The following is a 22681-nucleotide window of genomic DNA, read 5'->3' on the forward strand; positions in this document are numbered from 1 at the left end:
AGGACTGACATTGTCTCACTTTTTCTTCTATTTGTGAGTCAAGTGCCGGCCACGAGAAATAGCTTCTTGCAAGTTATTTCATTCTTACTAACTCTGGATTACTCAATTTTGGACACTTAATTCAAGTTCTCTTGTGATATAAGGTCTAAATTCAGAATTCTTCCTTTGTTTGTCGAGTGATGTTCCTCTTAAGAATACATCCATAACCTTCACCATCACTGGATTATTCAAGATGCGAATACTATTGGTAGTTCTTCCCTCGTTGGCATGATATGTGAGAAAACTGCACCCATGCCATAGGGTGATGCAACACATACTAGTTGAATTTTTTCAATTTTGAATTAAAATGGACCAATACTTCAGATTTCTTTCAGACATCTTTAATTCCTTTCTATGCACTTTCACACTCTTTCATGCAATTCCATTGTTGGTTAGCACCCAATCAGGTATGAAGTGGTTTCAATAGTGTTGCAAGGTTTGGAATGAATTTTCCATAATTTATTCATCCTAAAAATTATCCCAACTATGACACTGTGGTCTTGGCACACCTAAGATCACTGTCATTTTCTTTGGTTCTTTATGGAGGCCATCTTTATCTATTAGGTGATTTCGATAACTGATTGTTGATTTGATAAATTCATATTTTTCTTTCTTCACACGAAGAATATGCTTCTCTAGATGTTCCAGTGTTTCATCAAAATTTTGTAAATGTTCCTGTTTGTTTTGCCCGTAATTAGAATGTTGTCCAGATAACACTGGACACTGTTGAGTTCACTAAGGGTTTGATCCATAGATTTTTGAATATGACAGGTGCCTATGTTATTCCAAACAGTAGCCTTTATATTGGAACAATCCTTGTGAGTAATAATCGTTAGCAGTGGTTGCGATTCAGTTGTCACCTTCATTTGGATGTATGCTTGGGACAAGTCTATCTTACTGAACTATTGACCCCCAGACTATCCCGCGAATAGCTCCTCAATTAATAGGAAGGGGTACTAGTCAACACAAGCACTGGATTCATCGTCGTCTTGAAGACACCGCATATTCTTATAGGACCATTTGGTTTAATGACAGGGATGATTTGAATTGCCCAATCGCTCGTGGTTACACGTTCAATCACTCCGTCCTTTAACTCTCTAATTCCACTTCTACTTTCGGTTTAATTACATATGGCACAGTTCTTGCCTTTAAGCATCTAGGGATACCATCAAGTTTGATCTCGAGTCTTGCTTTGACTCCAGTCATGGACCCCAAAGTATTCTCGAACATCTTCCTATACTTCTCTATAAGTTTTTGAAGCATGTTCTTGTCATCAATGAATTGATTAACTGCTCCCTGTTAAGCTTGATTTTGTTTAACCATGCTTTTCCAAAAAGTGCAGGAAAATTTCTTTTTACTATGTGCAGTGCCAATTCTGCTGAGTGACCATTAGCTTTCACTTGAACCATGATATATCCCTTCAGTGGAACAACCGGTGTAGATGATGTTTCTATTATTCCTACCAAAGATAATCACCTCTAAGTTAATTCTCATTTACAATTTAACTGCCAAGTCTTCAAGTTTTCTCATATTTTCTTGTATTATGTTGCATTCTTCTTCAGCGTTAGCTGCACCTGCCATATTGTTGTCATCTGTAAATTTTGATAGTTATTTATTCTTAAATCTCCATTATCAGTGATGAGGGAGCCCAGCACGTCAGTACAAAAGACCAGGTTGAAGGATTTGCAGCCACCTTCAGCAAGAAACGACAAGTAGATGCTCTATTGTGATCTCCTCCTGAAGTCCCCAGCATCACAGATGCTAGTCTTCAGCCAATTCGATTCACCCTAATGCTATCAAGAAATGACTGAGGGCATTGGATACTGCAAAAAACCCTGAAAACATTCCGGCAATCACACTGAAGAATTATGCTTCAGAACTAGCCATGCCCTGAGCCAAGCTGTTCCAGTACAGTGACATCACTGGCATCTACCCGGCAATGTGGAAAATTGCCAAGGTATGTCCCATCCAGAAAAAACAAGATGAATACAATCTTACTAATTACTGCCCCATCAGTGTCCTCTGGATCATCAGTTAAGTGATGGAAGGTATTATCAACAATACTATCAAGCGGAAATTACTCAGCAATAACCAGCTTATTGATACTCAGGTCAGAATTTTTCGCTTCTGCCAGCAGTGGGAATCGTGGTGGGTGGGGACACTAAATTTGGAGTGACCCCTGCCATTGGGAAATCAGTTTGGAATTTTGTTCCCGACTTCTCTGTGAGTAACTAGGTATGCATTCATTTTCATCTCATGAAGATGAAAGTACAAATTAGGAGCAGGAGTAAGCTACTCGGTCCCTCGAGTCAGTTCAGCCATTCAATAAGATCATGGCTGATCTGCTTGTAACCTCCTGCCTTCCCTGATAACCTTTCGTCCCCTTGTTTATCAAGAATCTATCTATCTCAGCCTTACAAGCAAAGACTCTGCTTTCACCACCGTTTGAGGGAGGGAGTTCCAAAGACTCACTACCCTTTGAGAGAAAACATTTCCCTTCATCTTGGTCTTAAACGATTTTCAAACACTGACCCCCTAGTTCTAGATTCTCCCACAATTTGTAACATCTGCTCCACATCCACCCTGTCAAGACAGCTCAGGATCTTAAAAGGTTTCATTTAAGTCACCTCTTACTCTTCTAAACTCCAGTGGATACAAGCCTAACTTACCCAATCTTTCCTCATAAAACAAGCCTCGTAAACCTTCTTTAAACTGCTTCTAATGCATTTATACACTTCCTTAAATAAAGAGACCAATACTACGCACACTATTCAAGATGTGGTCTCACAAATGTGCTGTACAACTGAAACATAACCTCCCTAAATTAAATTTCACTCACAATAAATGATAGCATTTTATTAGTTTTCCTAATTACTTGCTATACTTGCACACTAGCCTTTTGTGATTCATGCACACCCAGATCCTCTGATTCTCAGAGCCTCTACAATCTCTCATCATTCAGATAATATGCTTCTTTTTTATTCTTCCTTCCAAAATGAATGAATGTTCATTAAAAGGCCATCTCGCCAGAGTCATGCTCCCCCCCACCTCCAGATTAAGTGCCCCACCAGTGGATAATTAGAATGTCTGTTTCATGACCGTGATTGGCAAACTCCTGGTGAGCTTTACTTTTTCAATGACTCCAAGGTACTTAGACATTGTTTTCATTTACCTTTAAGAGCATCAGAATTCAGGTCTATGTATCACAGACAGCCCCAAGGCTGGACAGGGGAGGCAGGCACATGGGAGAAGACCAGGCGGTGTTCAGGGAAGGGGTAGAGTGTCTTAAAGGGTAGGGTCGGTGGAGTCAATAGTAGGGTGCAGGTGGGGGATGGGGGGGGGCAAACTCAGGGTACTAATAGTCACGCGGAGGGGGGTGAAATGGTAGGGTGGCAGATTCAGGGTGAGAGTCTTGCAAGTGAAGGTCTCATTGGATGGGTCACAGAGGGGGTAGGGTAAAAGTGGGCATGGGGATGGTAACAGATGTTAGGTTAGGCGGAGGAACGGTATATGAAGCTGGATGGTTATAAGGTCCAGGGAATCAATGGGGTTGGGGGGGGGCGGTGGCAGAAGGATGACAAAAGGTGATGCTGAGTGGATCTATATTGATAGGTGGAGGTTGGTGGGTGACGGAGGGGGGGTAGAAGGTGCTGGTGTATGTCTGAAAATTTACACACACCATCTTTCCATTCAGTGTAAAACTTCAATGCCATGAAGTAGGAGGAGGCTCTTTTCAGGTAAGTGGATTTCAAGGTCAGCACCATTGGCTTACGAAACACCCTAATTGTGAGAAAACTGGGTAACAACAATGCTCAGTTGTGACCTTCACACTATGGTGAAGCCCACATAGCAGCAAATTTGTTCCCAACTCATAACCTCAAAATCCCAGCAAGGTGTGGAGCTGCTATTTGGTCTGTGCCCCTTGCCATCGGCTATAGTCAGGGGCTGGGAGGGAGAGACATGGATGCCTCCACGGCTGGAGGAGTGCAGCAAACTCTCAATTCCAAATCCCCATCCTTCCAGGTGAGTGATCATGGTTGACAAGGGATCACGTAGTTGTTCTTCTGCCAAGGCAACAGTCTCTTTATAGAGATCCAAGGGTACTGGAGGCAAGCAGAAAAGTATTTACATGAGGCTTCCTGCACATGGTGTTCATTAACCTGGTCAAAGAGCATTGGCTCCATACACATTCCTGAAGGAAAGAAAAGAACAAATATCTCCAGCCCTCCAGCATTTCCTTTATTTGGGAAGGGTGGGGTGGAGATATCATGTCTAGAGAGCAGGTGAAGGATTTAGCACTTGCTTGCTGGCTTTGAGATGGAGGGAAAACTGTACAGAACATGCTTGCTAAATTTATCACTTCAATTCGTTCACACATTCACTGAGACATTGATGGTGCAGGCTGTAGGAAACCCTGCATTGTTAATGCCTCTTATCAGATGAGGCGATGGAGGACCTGCCACCAGTTGGCAAATGGCAATGAAGAGCAAGGGCCAGAGCAGCATGAGATAGCAGGGCCTATATAAGGTCAAAAGGCTGGCAAACATAGACCACAGGAACAGCGAGCATTGGCCTGAGCATGGGTGCTTGCTGGCTGTGTTCTTGGCTGGAGATGAGCAAAACATAGTCCCAGAGGCAAGCTTGTATGTCCTGAGATATGGCTGCTCACATCTGCAAGTTTCTCCTGTACAAGCTGTGGCCACAAGGACTCTGGAGGAGTAAAGTGGAGCTCCTGGCCTGCAAAAAGTGAATGTCTGTCCAGTGTCCTTTAAATACGGCGCTAGAGCCTTCAACCCCATGAGGTAATGATGGGACAGATGACTTTCTTCCCACTCTGCCACCACATTTGCCATGCTCTGAGATTAAGCTGAATTAATTGAGCTGAAAAGGTGAAGATCCCACGTGTTCACCTGCCTTCTACCCGGTGAGAATCACATTGACTTTCCTAACAACCACCACACTTAAGTCTCCAGAATGAAAAGTTCCACCTCAGTTTGGGTTCATAGAATCCCGACAGCGCAGAAAGAGACCATTCAGCTCATCGAGTATGCACCGACTCTCCAAAAGAGCATCCCCACCCAGGCCCTTCCCTCGTAACCCCGCCAACCTAATCTAAACATCTTCGGACAGTAAGGGGCAATTTAGCATGGCCAATCCACCGAACGTGCACATCTATGGACTGTGGGGGGAAACCAGAACACCCAGAGGAAACCCACACAGACACGGGGACAATGTACAAACTTCACATAAACAGTCAACCAATGCCGGAATCGAACCTGGGTGCCTGGCGCTGTGGGGCAGCAGTGCAAATCACTGCGCCACCGTTCCTCCAGGGTCTCTCAGCTTCTGACCTCATTACAGCCTTGGTCCAAACATGGACAAGAGAGCTAAACTCCAGAGGTGAGGTGAAAGTGACTGACATCAAGACAGCATTTCATTGAGTGTAGCAGAAAAGAGCCATAATAAAACTGGAGTCAGTCAGGGGGGAAATTTTCCATTGGTTGGAGTCATGCATAACACAAAGAAAGATGGTTGTGATTACTGGAGGAAAGTTATCTCACTCCTGGGGCATTGCTTCAGGAGTCCCTCAGGGTAGTTACCCAAGCCCAACCAGGCTTCAGATACTTCATCAATGACCTTTCCTCCATCATTAGGTCAGTCAGAATTGGTATGCTTGCTGATGATTTCACGATGTTTAGTATTATTTGCAACTCAGTAAATATCTCAATTCCACCCCTACCCAAAGCCTGTCCATCATCTCCAAGGCACAGATCATGAGTGTGATGGGATACCCTCCACTTGCCTGGAAGAGTGCAGCTGCAACAACACTCAAGAAGCTCAACACCATCCAGGAAAAAGCAGCCCGCTTGACTGGCACGGAATTCACCACCTTAAATATTCACTCCCTCCAGCACTGACGCACAGTGGCAGCAGTGTGTACTATCTACAAGATGCACTGAAGTAACTCACCAAGCATCCTTTGACAACACCTTCTAAACCCATGACTGCTACCATCTGGAAGGACAATGGCAGCAGGTGCATGGGAACATTGCCATATACAAGTTCCCCTGCAAGACACACACAATCCTGGATTGGAACTTTATCGTAGTAAGAAGTTTAACAACACCAGGTTAAAGTCCAACAGGTTTATTTGGTAGCAAAAGCCACAACCTTTTGCTACCAAATAAACCTGTTGGACTTTAACCTGGTGTTGTTAAACTTCTTACTGTGTTTACCCCAGTCCAACACCGGCATCTCCACATCATTGGAACTTTATCACCAGCCCTTCATTATCGCTGGATCAAAATTCTGGAACTACCTTCTTAACAGCACTGTGGGCACTTATATCACATGGCCTGCAATGTTTGAAGGAATCAGCTCGCCACAGCCTTTGAGAGCAATTAGGGGTGGGCACAAGATGATGGCCCAGGCAGTCACATCCATACTTCGTGAAAGAGCAAAAGAAATCTGGAAAAAATGGCCCACTAGTGGAGTAATTTAAAGAGATCACTTTGACCACTCAACAATTCACCAATTCCCAGATGGTAATTTATGTGGCCTAATATATCCTCGTACAGCTAATAAATTCCAGACACTATGCTGCCTCATAAAATTATTTTATTTGTTGGGGTGGTTGTTAAACATCGAAAGAGGCATATATATTTTCTGGTTGGCCAATTTTAAGCTTAGCAAGGAGTTAAAAAAAAAAAGTAGCTCTATCCTTATATTATAAAAATGAAGAAACATTTGTCAAAGCAAAGTCTACCTTACAACAATACAACACTTCTGCGATTGCACGCCAAGCACCCCCTCACAGGAAGACAGAGCTTGACACATAACCAATTGTTTTGTTACTTCTATTTTAGTCGTGTTCTGTAGCTTGCTGTTTGGGATGTTCCCATCTCCTAATTCCATTCTCTTTTACTGGAGAGCAGAACACATGGTCAGTTAGAGTGCTGATTCCCAATCCAGTTTGGTAGGTCATGTACTGGAGGTTCAATGAGGCATACGGAGCTCTGTTTGAGGACCTAAGGTAGGTTTTTCAACTATCCCATTTTCAGCCTCCAGATATCACCAATTCATCTCTTGAGAACATTCATTGGCAATGTGAGAGATATAGGAATGCAGAAAATAGAAGCAGGGGTAGGCCATTCAACCCCTCAAGCCTGCTCCACCGCTAGATCATGGCTGATTTTCTACCTCAATGCATCTTTCCGCAATATTCCCACATCCCTTTCTCTCTTTAATATCTAGAAATCTATCGATCCCTGCCTTGAACATAATCAATGATCACCACAGCTCTCTGGATTAGAAAGTTTCAAAGATTCGCCACCCTCTAACTGAATAAATTCCTCCTCACCTGAGTACTAAATGGCCTGCTACATATTCTGAGATGGCACTCTTGATTCTAGATACTTTGACTAGGGGAAACAGCCTTCCTGTATTTAGCCTGTCGAGCCCTGTAAGAACTTTGATTGAATCATTGAGATTAGCTTGGGGGGGCGGTCCTCAGAGGGAACATTGAACACTGGTTGGACGGAACACTGAAGATTGGTGCATGCGGAATCGCGCCCTCTAGTGTGTGTAGCTGGCTTTCCAGCGAGAATACACTTCATCCATTCCCCCGACTGATGTGACTCACACTTTGCTTCTTTTTTGCACTAAATGGCATAAGGGTCTGAAAGCTCGCTGAAAATATGGGCATGATTCTCTCCCATTTTCACACTTGTTCGGCACCTAGAATATTTTTGGTAAGATCGCCCCCATAGTATTTATTTCGTTTCTCTGCCATTTCCTTATTCCCCATTATAAGTTCTCTTTTATCTGCTTGTAATGGACCTCGGAGTTAATCTTTTCCTTTTTACATGGCTATGAATGTTTTTATATGTTTCTTCACAAATAGCCTACCTCCAGCTGCTCCTGACTTTATTAAGGTGGAGAGATTAAAATATAGATGGGCTGGCAAATGGCTGCCCTGCTCACCGCACCCCCCCACCCCAACCCCCCCGCACCAGGCATGGAGCAGTTCTGAAGCAGTTGCAGCACATGCTCAACCCACAAGGCTTGGATCAATAGCAATGTGGTTGACTCTTAATTACCCTTGAAATGACCTAGCAATTTGGGATGGGCAACAAATGCTGGTACTGCTATTGATGCCCAAATCCCAAGAAAATTAAAAAAAAATGCCCAGGGGTGCGAGGCCTGGAGCAGATACAACACATGGCGAGGGTGTGGGCACTGGAGTGGTTACAGCACATATCCAGGACACAAGGCCTTAAGCAAATACAGCACATGCCAAGGGTGTAGGCACTGGAGTGGTTATAGCACATGAAGCTGCTGTTACTTGGACAAGTGTAGACCATAAGCAATTCAAAATTGTGTCTAAACTGTTTGCAGTAAATTGCTGCCTTAATCGATAATGAGTTTGTTTTCAAAATGCATACTACAGATACAAGAAATTAGAAATAGAACAGAACAGCTGCACCCCCAATTTCCCATCTCCCTTCCCACAAGACCCCAATTGTCCCTCTCACGGTGTTCTCCACTTTCCCCCTTCTTGCAGCCCTGCCATTTTCCTGTCCTCAGGTTCCTGGGACCTAATGCCAGTCTGTTCCCTGCAGTGCCTCTTCCGGCCACTGTAGTGCTGAAACCACTCCATCCTGAAAACACACAGGGTGTGAACACCTCATCTTTCAATTAAGCACTTCACTGCCTTATAGACTCAGAGTTCAACAATTTCAGGTCATAATCTGTGCTCCGTTCCAGCTCCCATCAGTGGGTTTCTTGGCAGCGAGAGGCAGCTCACCAATCACTAGCGGTGGGATCTTCTGGTTCCACTGCTATAAATGGGATTCCTCATTGAAGTCACCCCAAGCTGCGGGGAAACGAGTGGCAGGAAGGACTGCCAGTGGGACCAGAGAATCCACCACTAGCGAACAGCTGGCGAATTTAGCCTTTGTTTTCTTTCCTTTTCTTGTTTTGTTTGTTTTATTTCAGTCAAAAGCTCACCCACTCGAGGCACATCTCTTGTTTCGCTGATTATTTTCTTGCCTCATCACCATTCCCTCCGGTCCTGGAAGATTAACTCTTCTGTCTTTTAATCTCTCCTGAGTCTCACCCAACCAACCTTTCTTTCGTCCTTGTCCCACTCGCGCCTTGCTGAAAATGTCTCTAACTTTTGCTATTTTTGAGTCACCAACATGAAATGTTAATTCTTTCTCTCCGCAGATGTTGCGATAAACCGCTGAGCATTTCCAGCACTGTCTGTTTTCATGACTGAATTTGTTTTGCCTGTTTTATTGAATAATAAAGTGGTTTGTTTTGGAGTGTCACTTGCCTGGGTTTCCAATTTGTACTTAGATTTTCGGGAAGTACATAGGACAAAAATTAAAGGTGCTGCCTGATTTTTCATTTTGCCTGCGTTTGTTTTGAAAACCAAGAGCAACTTAAATCAGGTGGAGGACTGGGAATAGCTGGGTGAGGAAATGAGTCAGGAGGTGAATTCAGAGAGAGAGAGAGAGAGAGAGACTGGGAATTGGGGTTCAGGTAAAGATGACGGAAATGGTGGGAATTAGAGGGAGACTTTGAGGCAAGTTTGGGGCTTGATCAGCAGATGGGGCAGACAGAAAGGCAGACTGGGGAATGGGTTGAACATTGGAATCCATATTTTCTGCAGAGCTAAGAACTCGATGTGAATGATGTGAGACAGCAGCCAGAAAATGAGTGAAGCTCAGTGCAGGGGATACCTGCTAGCTCATGCTGCAGTGCAGGGGAATTCTGGTTGTGGTTTTAGGATGAATTTCAATACCACTAGTTATGTGTAGGATCTTCTCCTTCTCGAGTTCCCTGCCCAAAGGAAGATCCTTGATGATTATCCACCAAAGCATGGTCAAGTTTTTTTGTTTTTCATTCGTGGGACGTGGGGTCGCTGGCTGGTCAGCATTTATTGCCTGTCCCTAGTTGCCTTGTTCAGACGGCAGTTGAGAATCAACCACATGTGGCTCTGGAATCACACCAGGCCAGACCAGATAAAGATGGCAGATTTCCTTCCCTAAAAGACATTAGCAAACCAGATGGGTTTTTCCGACAATCGACAAGGCTTTCATGGTCATCAGAAGATTCTTAATTCAAATTTTTAAAATTAAATTCAAATTCCATCACTCACTGGTGGGATTCAAACCTGGGTCCCCAGAACATTAGCTGTATTTCTGGATTAATAGTCTAGCAATAATACCATAGGCCATTGCCTCCCCAGTGCTGTGATTGTTTTCCTACAGGTATGGTGAGGATCTGTCTAGTTCAAACTGAACAGGGATCGAACTCTGTCCTTGCAAGTCTGACCTACACACTAGTGAGCTAACCAATTTCCTGTATATAGGATATTGGGTGTTATATTAGTTACATGTAGGCTCAGTGACTATTTATCCAGATATGTTCTAATCATGTAAACCATGCACTTGGAATCTACCATAACTCAACCATATTTGGGATAACAGGAGAGATGGGAGAGCAAGGGTCATGTGACAAGCCCTTTGCATGTTTAAGCACTTGTTGTCTTTGCGGAACAACATAAGCACAAGATGAAATAAGATTACTCTCTCTGCAGACAACGTAAGGTTAAGAACACGAAATACCATTCTCTTTCCTTTTGTAAAACTCTGTTTTTGTTTTTTATAGTCACAGCCCATAAACAGTTAAATGTTCACTGAACTGGTAAACAATATCTTCTGGTCCCGCTGATGTCAATGGGTTTCCCATTAAATGTACTCCTTACCACCAGGAAACCCGCAACAGGGGTGGGACCGGTGGGACCAAAAGATTCTGCCCACATGAACAGCCGGAAGGTTCGGCCAACGTGTTCTAGTATATAGAAAATTCAAACTGAGAAATAGAAAAATTTAGTTACTTTCACATTTTTCCTGCAATAATCATTTGTTGTGTTAATTAATTACACTATCTTTATCTGCCATCCATCCTGTGTTTTTACCTATAGTCTGTTTATGGCAATTCATATATATGCTGCAAATGCAGCATGAGCTAGTAGGTATCGTTTATCACACACTATTAGTGCAGAGAACATGGTTTGTACATAGAATGTATGGCATTTATATAACATCTGTGTTTATTAAAGATGTTAGAAAACTATTTCCAACAGCTCCACCACAGCATGTTCATAAATGATAGTTATTCTATGAGCATAAAATGTATGAAAAGCAAGATGCACAAAAGCAATACAATACCAGAAATGAGAACATAAGAACTAGGAGCAGGAATAGGCCATTTGGCCCCTCGAGCCTGCTCCGCCATTCAATCAGATCATGGCTGATCTTTTCATGGACTCAGCTCCACTTATCCGCCTGCTCATCATAATCCTTAATTCCTTTACTGTTCAAAAATCTATCTATCTCTGCCTTAAAAACATTCAACGAGCTAGCTTCAACTGCTTCATTGAATATTATGATAATCATTACTTTTATTAATAATAAACTTATTTTTCCCTGCCCCTTGTTCTCTATTTATATGTACACTTAGTCACACACAAAATATTAGGGGGCATGACTTTTTCATCTGCAACTTTATCTCTTGCTTATATTGAATTGTATTGATATATTATCTTGAATGGTATTGACATATTATCTTGAATTATATTGATATATTAGATTGAATATAATAAAGGTAAAAGAGGAGGAGGCATTGCATTATTAGTAAAGGAGTCAGTTACTGCAGTAAGGAGAGATGAAATATTGGAGGGGGCATCAAATGAAGCTTTGTGGGTAGAGCTTAGGAATAAAAAGGGGGCAGCCACATTGATAGGTGTTTATTATAGACCCCCAGATAGTCAGAGGGATATTGAGGAGCAAATATATGCTCAGTTTGTGGAGGTGTGTAAAAACAATAACAATAGGGTTATTATTATCAGGTGATTTCAACTTTCTCAACATTAACTGGAATATACATAGTGTTATGGGGTTGAATGGAATAGATTTCTGGAAATGTGAACTTTTTAAAATCAATAAATATGTGGAGGGTCCAACAAGGGAGGGAGCTGCGATGGACCTGATTCTGGGGAGTGAAACCGGACAAGTGGTTGAGGTGGCGGTTGAGAAGCATTTTAGTGATAGCAATCGCAACATGGTACAATTTAAGTTTGTTATGGACAAGGAAATAGACAAGCTGCAAAAAAAAAGTTTTGTATTGGTGGGGGGAGCAGATTTTAGTCAAATAAGACAGGATCAGGCCAAGGTAGACTGAGAACAGCTACTAATGAGAATTCTACAGAACAGCAGTGGGGGGCATTCAAAAAGGAAATGGAGAGGGTGCAAGCCCAGGATGTTCCCTCTCGGGTGATAGGCAGGAATAACAAGCCTGGAGAACCATGGATGCCCAGAGATATTCAGGATACAATGAAAAGGAAAAGAAAGGCTTTAAAAAAGTACGGGGAGCAAATCAGTGGAAGCATTAGTGAGGGAGCGCAGGGTGGAGCTTAAGAAAGCAATTAGGAATGAGAAAACTCTGGCTGGTAAAAGTAGGGAAAATCCCAAGATAATCTATCAGTATATCAAGGGGAAAAGGATAACCAGGGAAAGAGTGGGATCCATTAGGGACGAAGGGGGCAATCTGTGGGTGGAGCCAGAGGACACTGGTAGAGTGTTGAATGAATACTTCACACCCGTCTTCAGCGAAGAGAATGAGGACAATAGTATGGAATTCAGGCAGAGAGAGACTGTGAGGTTCTTGAGCACATTGACGTAGGGAAGGGCGAGGTATTGGAGCTGTTGGCAGCCTTAAAAGTGGATAAATCACTAGGTCCAGATGAATTATGGCCTAGGCTGCTGTGGGAGACAAGGGCTCTGACCCAAATTTTCAATTGCTTTCTGGCCACGGGTGAGGTGCCAGATGACTAGAGAACAGCTAATTTGGTTCTGCTATTTAAGAAGGGTTGTAGAGATAAACCAGGGAACTACAGACCAGTGAGTTTCACCTCAGTGGTAGGGAAACTATTAGAGAAACTTCTGAAGGAGAGCATCTATCTCCACCTGGAGAGGCAAAATTTGATCAGGGATAGTCAGCATGGCTTTGTCAGAAGCAGGTCATGCCTAAGAAATTTGATAGAATTTTTTGAGGAGGTGACCAGGTGTGCAGATGAGGGTAGTGCAGTCGATGTAGTTTATATGGATTTCAGCAAAGCCTTTGACAAGGTCCCACATGGGAGACTTGTAAAGAAGGTAAATTCACAGGAGATACAGGGTAATTTAATAACGTGGATTCAAAATTAGCTCAGTTGTAGGAGACAGTGGGTGATGGCAGAAGGCTGCTTCAGTGACTGGAAGACAGGGATCTGTGATGAGCCCCCTACTATTCGTCATTCATATAAATGACATTGATGACTATGTGGGGGGTAGGATTAGTAAGTTTGTGGATGATACAAAGTTTGGACGGATAGTTAACAGTGAGGCGGAGTGTCTTGGGCTACAAGAAGATACAGACGGAATGGTCAAATGGGCAGATAAGTGGCAGATGGAATTTAATCCTGAAAAGTGTGAGGTGATACACTTTGGAAGGAGTAATTTGACAAGAAAGTATCCAATGAAAGTATCCAATGAAAGTATCCAATGAATCCAACTAGGAAGTTCTGTGGAACAAAGGGATCTTGGCGTATTTGTCCACAGATCTCTGAAGGCGGAAGGGTATGTTAGTAGGGTAGTGAAAAATGCATATAGGACACTTACCTTTATCAGTCGAGGCATAGATTACAAAAGCAGGCATGTCATATTGGAGTTGTATAGAACTTTGGTGAGGCCACAGCTAGAGTACTGTGTGCAGTTCTGGTCGGAAGGATGTGATTGCACTGGAGGGGGTGCAGGAGGAGATCTACCAAGATGCTTCCTGGGATGGAACATTTAAGTTATGAAGAGGTTGGATAGGCTTGGATTGTTTTCATTGGAGGAGAGAAGACTGATGGGCGACCTGATCGAGGCATACATGATTATGAGAGGCATGGACAGAGTGGATAAGGGGCAACTATTCCCCTTAGTTGAAGGTTCAGTCACGAGGGAACATAGGTCAAGGTGATGGGCAGGAAGTTTAGGGGGGATGTGAGGAAAACCTTTTTCACCCAGCGGGTGGTGACGGTCTGGAATGTGCCGCCTGGGATGGTAGTGGAGACGGGTTGCCTCACATCCTTTAAAAAGTATCTGGATGAGCACTTGGCATTCAGGGCTATGGGTCAAGTGTTGGCAGATTAGGTGAGAGTTTAGGTGTTTCTAATGTGTCGGTACGGACTCCATGGGCTGAAGGGCCTCTTCTGCGCTGTATGATTCTATGATTTATATTGATATATTATCATAGAATCATAGAAAACCTACAGTACAGAAAGAGGCCATTTGGCCCATCGAATCTGCACCGCCCACAATCCCACCCAGGCCCTATCCCCATATCCCTACATATTTTACCCACTAATCCCTCTAACCTACGCATCTCAAGACACTAAGGGGCAATTTTCTAGCATGGCCAATCAACCTAACCCACACATCTTTGGACTGTGGGAAGAAACTGGAGCACCCGGAGGAAACCCACGCAGACACGAGGAGAATGTGCAAACTCCACACAGACAGTGACCCAAGTTGGGAATCGAACCCAGGTCCCTGGAGCTGTGAAGCAGCAGTGCTAACTACTGTGCTACCGTGCCGCCCATGAATTATATTATATATTATATTATATTGATATGTTATCTTGAATTATATTGAAACATTATCTTGAATTATATTGATATATTATATTGAACCACCAACTCATAGTCAGGTCCATAAAAGAAGTGGATCCTAAATTGAGGGACGTGTTCCCCACGGTTTTCCAATAGCTGATAACACAATCTCACATTATCTTTAATGAATCCAATATCAAGCTTTACTTTTCCAAACCTTTGAAATACATCCCCGTCAGTCCAACTAACACCACGGTCTGGATTTTGTCAACAGCAATTCATTTCCAATGTCGTAACTGGAACTGTGCACCACTTCTGCTTTCTCTCTTTTTGCCATTTCCCACCCGATTATAGTTAAAATTGTAAGTGCCAGCAGCGTCATGGAAAGAATATTCAATTTAGTGGTGGCGGAATCTTTTCATTGGTCCAACCTGCCCTCAGCTGACAATACTACTGTTAGCCAGGGACTGAAAGGGATCGATAGAGTCTGCAAACTCTGCTTGAATTCAGCAACCTGAAACTGGCTTGAACTGGTTAAGCTCACTTAGTTAAAAAGGAAATGTTGTAAGGCATAAGTCCTTATTTAGCAAGGGAGCAATGAGGTAATCCTACCTAGGACCTTGGGCTAGGGCCAATGAGGGGAAAACACAAAATAAGCGAGGAAGTTTAAACCTACAATGAAGAGGCAGCATATCTTAGAAGGGATAAGGAACAGGATAAAGAATGGAGATTCAGGACCAGCTGCAACGAAACTCTGGAGATTAACCACGCAGAAGAGGAAGACCCTGCATCCAAAGACGTGCAGACTGCATCCAGAGGGAAGATGAATGCCTGCCCAGTGTTAGTTCCCTTTTCATGGATAATATCCCTCATGTTCAGTGATTACTCAGGAATCGTCGTGGAAACCAATGGGAGTGCATTTAGACTGCATAGTTTTGATACAAACTGCATTCTTATGTTCTAACCAGAGGTATGATTTATATGTACACTGCCTAACAATGATAATAAAGTGGATTACTTATAGAGACAGGACTGCCTCCTCTTCCCTTTGTACCGAGCTGATAATCGCTGCGAGTAAAATACGGACAACACATTTACAGGTGGCCTATTAAGTTCCTAGTTAAGTGGGGAGGCACTGCCTCATGGCCAAAACTTTCCAGAACCAATTACATTTTCATTAACATAACACATGAGAGTAAGGTCTTTTTCTAAATTAAATTTCACCTGCAATTATTTCACATTGGTTTCACTTTATTCCTGTGTGCATAATTGTCATTTTTGAGATAATGTGGGAAGGGAACTAAATGTACTGGTCATACCTCATGGCTGGCATATGTTGATGATCACAGGGGAGTTAGGGACATTTCCTTCACTATGGAAGAAGTTTTTTTTTGCATTCAGTTTTTATTGGATGTTCATGCTTATGCCCAGTATTGTACTCACCACTGTGTGGGACATGGCTGAACTTGCAGGCTCAGCTGACTGTCCCTTCTGCATTGAAAAAGGTATTGTATGACAGCAATCCCAGTGGGCTAACTGCAATGTAATGGATGAACTCAAAGCCATGTATCAGCCAACTCCCTGGAATGGACACACAATTGGACAGTACTGACAGTACTGCCCTTTAGCCTCATCATTTACTTACCTTGACTTATTGGGTGAATTCTCCCATGCCCCCATCAGCATGTTCAATGGTGAGATAGATGGAAGAATTCGGAGGGAGGTCCAAAAATCATTTTTATTCCAGTGTGAATTTCCCAGAGGACCTTTCATTGGTAGCAGGCCCCGAGAATAGCGTGCCGGGCCCGTTAATCATATGGAAATATCAATTTCAATGACATTTCCATATGATAATCAGCTCCACGCTGATTTTAGGCACAGAGCTGACTGCGCTAAAAGAAAAGCGAAAGGCCCTCCACTGATGTCTCCCGGCCTGCTGCGCTGCTCAAGTATCACAAGGATTGCAAGTATTTTGAGTCCAAATCAAAGACTGCAAATTTTGTATTTATTCCTAAATACTCCACAATGAATATCTCATGATTCAAACTATTATTTCCTGCTCCTCATAGAACATGGGCGGCACGGTGGTACAGTGGTTAGCACTGCTGCCTCACAGCGCCAGGGACCTGGGTTCGATTCCCGGCTTGGGTCACTGTCTGTGTGGAGTTTGCATGTTCTCCCTGTGTCTGCGTGGGTTTCCTCCGGGTGCTCCGGTTTCCACCCACAGTCCAAAAATGTGCAGGTTAAGGTGGATTGGCCATGCTAAATTGACTCTAGTGTCAGGAGATTAGTAGGGTAAATATGTGGGGTTACGGGGAATAGGGCCTGGGTGGGATTGTGGTCGGTGCAAACTCGATGGGCCAAACGACCTTCTTCTGCACTATAGGGTTCTATGAACATTTTTTTCTTTCCTTTTATGAGCAAGAGCCGAATGATTGCACTGCTCGACTCGTAATCAAGAGTTCACGAAAATAAATCATAGCATGAAAAACTGAAATTGAAATCAATGAATTCAGTCATTTACAACTGGGACTAGAGAAATGGCAATGAAAGTTGCTGAGTTGTCATAAAAATCCAACCGGTTCACTAATAATGCCCTTCATGGAAAGGAGCCTGGCTCTTCAACCCAGTCTGTCCTACATAGGACTCCAGTACCATACTAGATGGTTCATTAAGCAATACGTACTGCTTTGCTGCAAAAACAGGAAAATTTTAGTTGCACATTGCCACCAAAGGTTGTCTTCAGGATGACGAGATAGAGTTTTTGTTGACATACAATTAGCAATGCAGGCACAAATTGCATTCCAAATTCCGCTGATTTTCTGAAGTAAAGTTATGATTCAAGAATCAAGTTCAAACTCATTCGCATAAGCACAAACTTGAAACCTTCCACGATGTTGCCAGGACTGGAAAATTGTGGCTTTGAGGAAAGGTTGGATAAGCTGAGGTTGTTCTCCTTGAAGCAGAGGAGGCCAAGGGGAGATTTGATTGTGATGTACAAAACTGTGAGGGGCCTGGCTAGAGTGGATAGGAAGACCAATTTACCTTAGCAGAGAGGTCAGTGACTAGGGGTATAGAATTAAAGTGAGCTGTAGAACAATTAGAGGGGCGATGAGTAAAAACATTTTTACCCAGAGGATTCTAAGGCTTTGGAACGCATTGCCTGAAAGGGTAGCAAAGGCAGAAACCCTCAACACATTTAAAAGGGGGGAAATTTTCCTGTCCTGGCCGCCAAGGGAATTGTAGTGGGCAGGAGGTTGGACCATGCCAAGGTCTGTTGGCCTTGGGTGGGATTTTCTGGTTTTGGAGCGAGAGTGGCCGGAAAACCCCGCTCAAGGTGTCTGGACATGCACCTGAAGGCTGCAGGCCTGCAGGGCTATGGACTTCTAAAGTGGGATTAGGCTTAGTTTTTAGGCCTGCACAGACACGATGGGCCAAGTGGCCTCCTTCTGTGCCGTACATTTTCTATGATTCTATCATTCTATGTACCCATGCAACTGGAAAGTAATTGTTTATTTGTTTCCTTGATACATTTACAAGTTGTAACTTGATGCAGTTTTATTACTGCAACTGAAAAGTTGTGAAGAAACATTATTACCGAGTGTCTAGTTCATCATCTGTAACCTGATTTAAATAGCTGAAACTGAGTTTTTAAAAACTTCAGTACAGTAGTCAATTTTGAAATAAATTAAACATTTTTCCATATTTCAAAGCTTTTGAAAAATGTATATTTGTATACTTCGATATAAAAACTTAATTTTAAGAGTCTCCTCAAAGAGGGACAATTAGTGGAGCTCACCAAGATGCATCTATCAGTCTAAGGGCCTGATCAATCTTGTGGGCAGGGCTGGCTCCCAACATAATAGTTTGTAAAGCAGAGTAAAACATTGCAGAAACTCAGTTTGCGCTAGACGCAGGCAACACTTGAAATTCCTCCATTTTCTTGCGTGGTTTTCCTGATTTTAGGTGGATTGTGCTGGGAAAACGAAGTGCAAATTGGCAGAGAAACAGACAGAAGAATTAACTGATGGGTAAAGGACTAATACAGGGAAAAATGATTTTTTTATCACGACCATGACAACGGTATGGAACAATTGAAAGGGCAAATGGGGAGGTAGCAACGTCTTCAATCCAGTAAAATGGGGTGTGAGGGGTGGTGGTGGTACTGGGGACCTAGAAGAAATAAAAGAAGTCTAAATATAAATGAAACAGCAGAGCATAGCACAAACTAATTAAGGGAGGGCAAGGACATAAATGGACAGGGAATAAATGTTTATAGAACAGAAGTATAAACAGATGGAGAGGGTAAGAGGAACTACTATTAAAAGTGAGTTGCTTGACCAATCTCATTGATTTTTTTGCAGAGGCAAAAACAAGCATAGAGGTTTATAGCATGGAAACAGGCCCTTTGGCCCAACTTGTCCATGCCGCCCTTTTTTTTTAAACCCCTAAGCTAATCACAATTGCCTGCATTTGGCCCAAATCCCTCTATACCCATCGTACCCATGTAACTATCTAAATGCTTTTTAAAAGACAAAATTGTACCCGCCTCTACTACTACCTCTGGTAGCTTGTTCCAGACACTCACCACCCTCTGTGTGAATGAATTGCCCCTCTGGACACTTTTGTATCTCTCCCCTCTCACCTTAAACCTATGCCCTCTCGTTTTAGACTCCCCTACCTTTGGGAAAAGGTATTGACTACCTAGCTGATCTGTGCCCCTCATTATTTTATAGACCTCTATAAGATCACCCTTCAGCCTCCTACGCTCCAGAGAAAAAAGTCCCAGTCTATTCAGCCTCTCCTTATAACTCAATCCATCAAGTCCCGGTAGCATCCTAGTAAATCTTTTCTGCACTCTTTCTAGTTTAATAATATCCTTTCTATAATAGGGTGACCAGAATTGCACACAGTATTCCAAGTGTGGCCTCACCAATGTCTTGTACAACTTCAACAAGACATTCCAACTCCTGTATTCAATATTTTGTGGAGATGCCGGCGTTGGACTGGGGTAAACACAGTAAGAAGTTTAACAACTTTGTGGCTTTTGTTACCAAATAAACCTGTTGGACTTTAACCTGGTGTTGTTAAACTTCTTACTTCAATATTTTGACCCATGAAACCAGGCATGTCGAATGCCTTCTTCACCACTCTGTCCACCTGTGACTCCACTTTCAAGAAGCTATGAACATGTACCCCTAGATCTCTTTGTTCTGTAACTCTCCCCAATGCCCTAGCATTAACTGAGTAAGTCCTGCTCTGGTTCAATCTACCAAAATGCATCACCTCGCATTTGTCTAAATTAAACTCCATCTGCCATTCGTCAGCCCACTGGCCCAATTGATCAAGATCCCATTGCAATTGGAGATAACTTTCTTCACTGCCCACTATGCCACCAATCTTAGTGTCATCTGCAAACTTACTAACTATGCCCCCTATCTTCTCATCCAAATCATTAATATAAATGACAAATAACAGTGGACCCAGCACTGATCCCTGAGGCACACCGCTGGTTACAGGCCTCCAGTTTGAAAAACAATTCTCTACAACCACCCTCTGGCTTCTGGCAAGAAGCCAATTTTGTATCCATTTAGATACCTCACCCTGGATCCCTGAATCGACCACATTAAAGGTATCTTTAATGTGGTCAATGTAATTTATCTAATTTTCTAAAAGGCCATCGGTAAGTTGCCACACAATACATTAACGAATAAGATGAGAGCATGAGGGCAGCACAGTGACATGTGGACGGCACAGTGGCTAGCACTGCTGCCCCACAGTGCCAGGGACCCAGGTTCGATTCCGGCCTCAGGTGACTGTGTGGAGTTTGCATGTTTTCCTTGCATCTGCGTGGGTTTCATCCGGGTGTTCCAGTTTCCTCTCACAGTCCAAAGATGTTCAGGTTAGATGGATTGGCAATGCTAAATTGCCCGTTAGTGCTTCAGATTCATGGGGTAACTATGTGGTGTTACAGGAAAGGGACTGGGTGGAATCCTCTGTCGGAGAGTCTGCAGACTCAATGGGCCAAGTGACCTCCTTCTGCACTGTAGGGATTTTATGTGGAGTCAGGAGATAAGCAGCACTACAAATACCTAGCTAGCTGGTTTCAAGACATAAAATATAGAGGAAGGGTGGAATTCTGCCAAACCTCGGCTGGCAGATTAAATGCCAGGTGATGTGCGAGTGTGTGCGTGCATGTGTATATAATGGTAGGTTTACGTCAGAGTGATTTTCCAGTAGGATCTTCTGCTGGTGCCCGCCAAAACAGATTGGGAAACCAAATGGATGCCAGGGGGCAGCATGGTGGCACAGTGGTTAGTACTGCTGCCTCACAGCACCAGGGACCTGGGTTCGATTCCCGGCTTGGGTCACTGCCTGTGTGAAGTCTGCATGTTCTTCCCCCTGTCTGCGCGGATTTCCTTAAGGTGCTCCACTTTCCTCCCACAGTCTGAAAGACGTACTTAGGTGCATTGGCCATACAAAATTCTCCCTCTGTGTACCCGAACAGGCGCTGGAGTATGGCGACCAGAGGATTTTCACAGTAACTTCATTGCAGTGTTAAAATAAGCCTACTTGTGACACTAATTTTTAAAAAAACTAATAAACTAGGAAAACTCATTTGGAATGCAGATGAAGGCCTGACTACCCCTGCCAGATTCTCCATGGTGCCAGTGTGAAAACACACCAGCATGAAACACGTTTGGAATAACGTGGTGCGCTGATGTTGGGACTCACCTGAACAATGCCTGGGGCTGGCTCCAGAGTTCAGGATGGAGACCAACAACAACCTTGGACCCTGGAAGACCACAGGAGTGGATGAGGGTGCACCTACACGTGGACCTTCCAGATTCAGAGTCCGCCCGGGAAGGGCCCATCTTCCAGCCTCAGAACGTTTCTTGGAGATCCATCCTCTTGCTCAGGAGGTCCAACTACCGGCCTTAGAGTTTTCCCAGAAATCTATCTTCATTTTCAGGAGGTCCACCTTCTGTCTTCAACATCAGTGGTATTGGACGCCTTTTCAATATGGTGCCTGGAGAGGATGGCGGCCTACACACCATCGGGCCTGCCCCACCATGGAATACAGCACAGAATCTCCGGGTGCATAATTAATGAAGTCAGGGCCAAAACATTTGGCATATTTTCCCACTAGCCTCCACAGCGGGGAACATTCCACGTTCCCTCTCCTGCTATGGGATTTAGTCACCAGTTTGGAGAATTCTGCCCTAAGTTTAAGGTAGTTATTTAGAAAGTGGAAAGTGGGCTCCCACAAAGATCAGTGCTGGGACCACTAATGCTCACAGCTTATATGAATACTTTATCCTTTGAAATAAATTAAATTTAAATTTGTAGGCAGCACTAAATAGGGAGAATCAGTCAATACAGAGGCAGACAGCAAAAAATTACAAAGACATTAATAAATTTGCAGAATAGGCATATAATTAGCAGATTAGTTTTAGTATGGGTAAATCTGAGGTGTTACTTTTCACTAAAAAAATAAGGTCACGCTAACAAAATTCTAAAAGGAGTAGAGGAACAAACATCTGTGGAAGTAAAAATACATAAAATGCAGTGACACAGATTAATAAGACTGCTCAAAAAAGCAAAATTTATTTCTGGATATTTATTTCAGGATTTATTTCGAGATGGGTAGAAATAAAAAGTGGAGAACTTATGCTGAACTTGTATTGACATTTGGTTAGATAACACAAGGACTATTGTGTACAATTCTAGACCCCAATCATAAAAATAATCTAGAGGTACTGGAGATGGTGCAGAAAAGATGTACAAGGGTGTACATACGGGTAAAGGTACGCCTGTGTGGAAAGGATGAACAGGCTGGGTTTGTTTTCTCTTGAAAACAGATGGGGAAATTATCAGTGGTCTTAAATTATGAAATATTTTGACACTTGCTGACGGACTGTGGTGGAGGTAGGATAG

At 43.2% G+C, this 22681-nt stretch overlaps 1 protein-coding gene across 18 annotated transcripts in view; it reads right to left on the reverse strand.

The window, feature by feature from the left end:
• The window catches only part of rims2a (regulating synaptic membrane exocytosis 2a), a 702781-nt gene that overhangs the window by 653118 nt on the left and 26982 nt on the right, over positions 1 to 22681 (reverse strand). The gene's annotated exons all lie outside the window — the stretch shown is intronic.

The sequence above is a fragment of the Mustelus asterias genome, chromosome 7 (assembly GCF_964213995.1).
Source record: "Mustelus asterias chromosome 7, sMusAst1.hap1.1, whole genome shotgun sequence".
Classification (NCBI taxonomy): domain Eukaryota; kingdom Metazoa; phylum Chordata; class Chondrichthyes; order Carcharhiniformes; family Triakidae; genus Mustelus; species Mustelus asterias.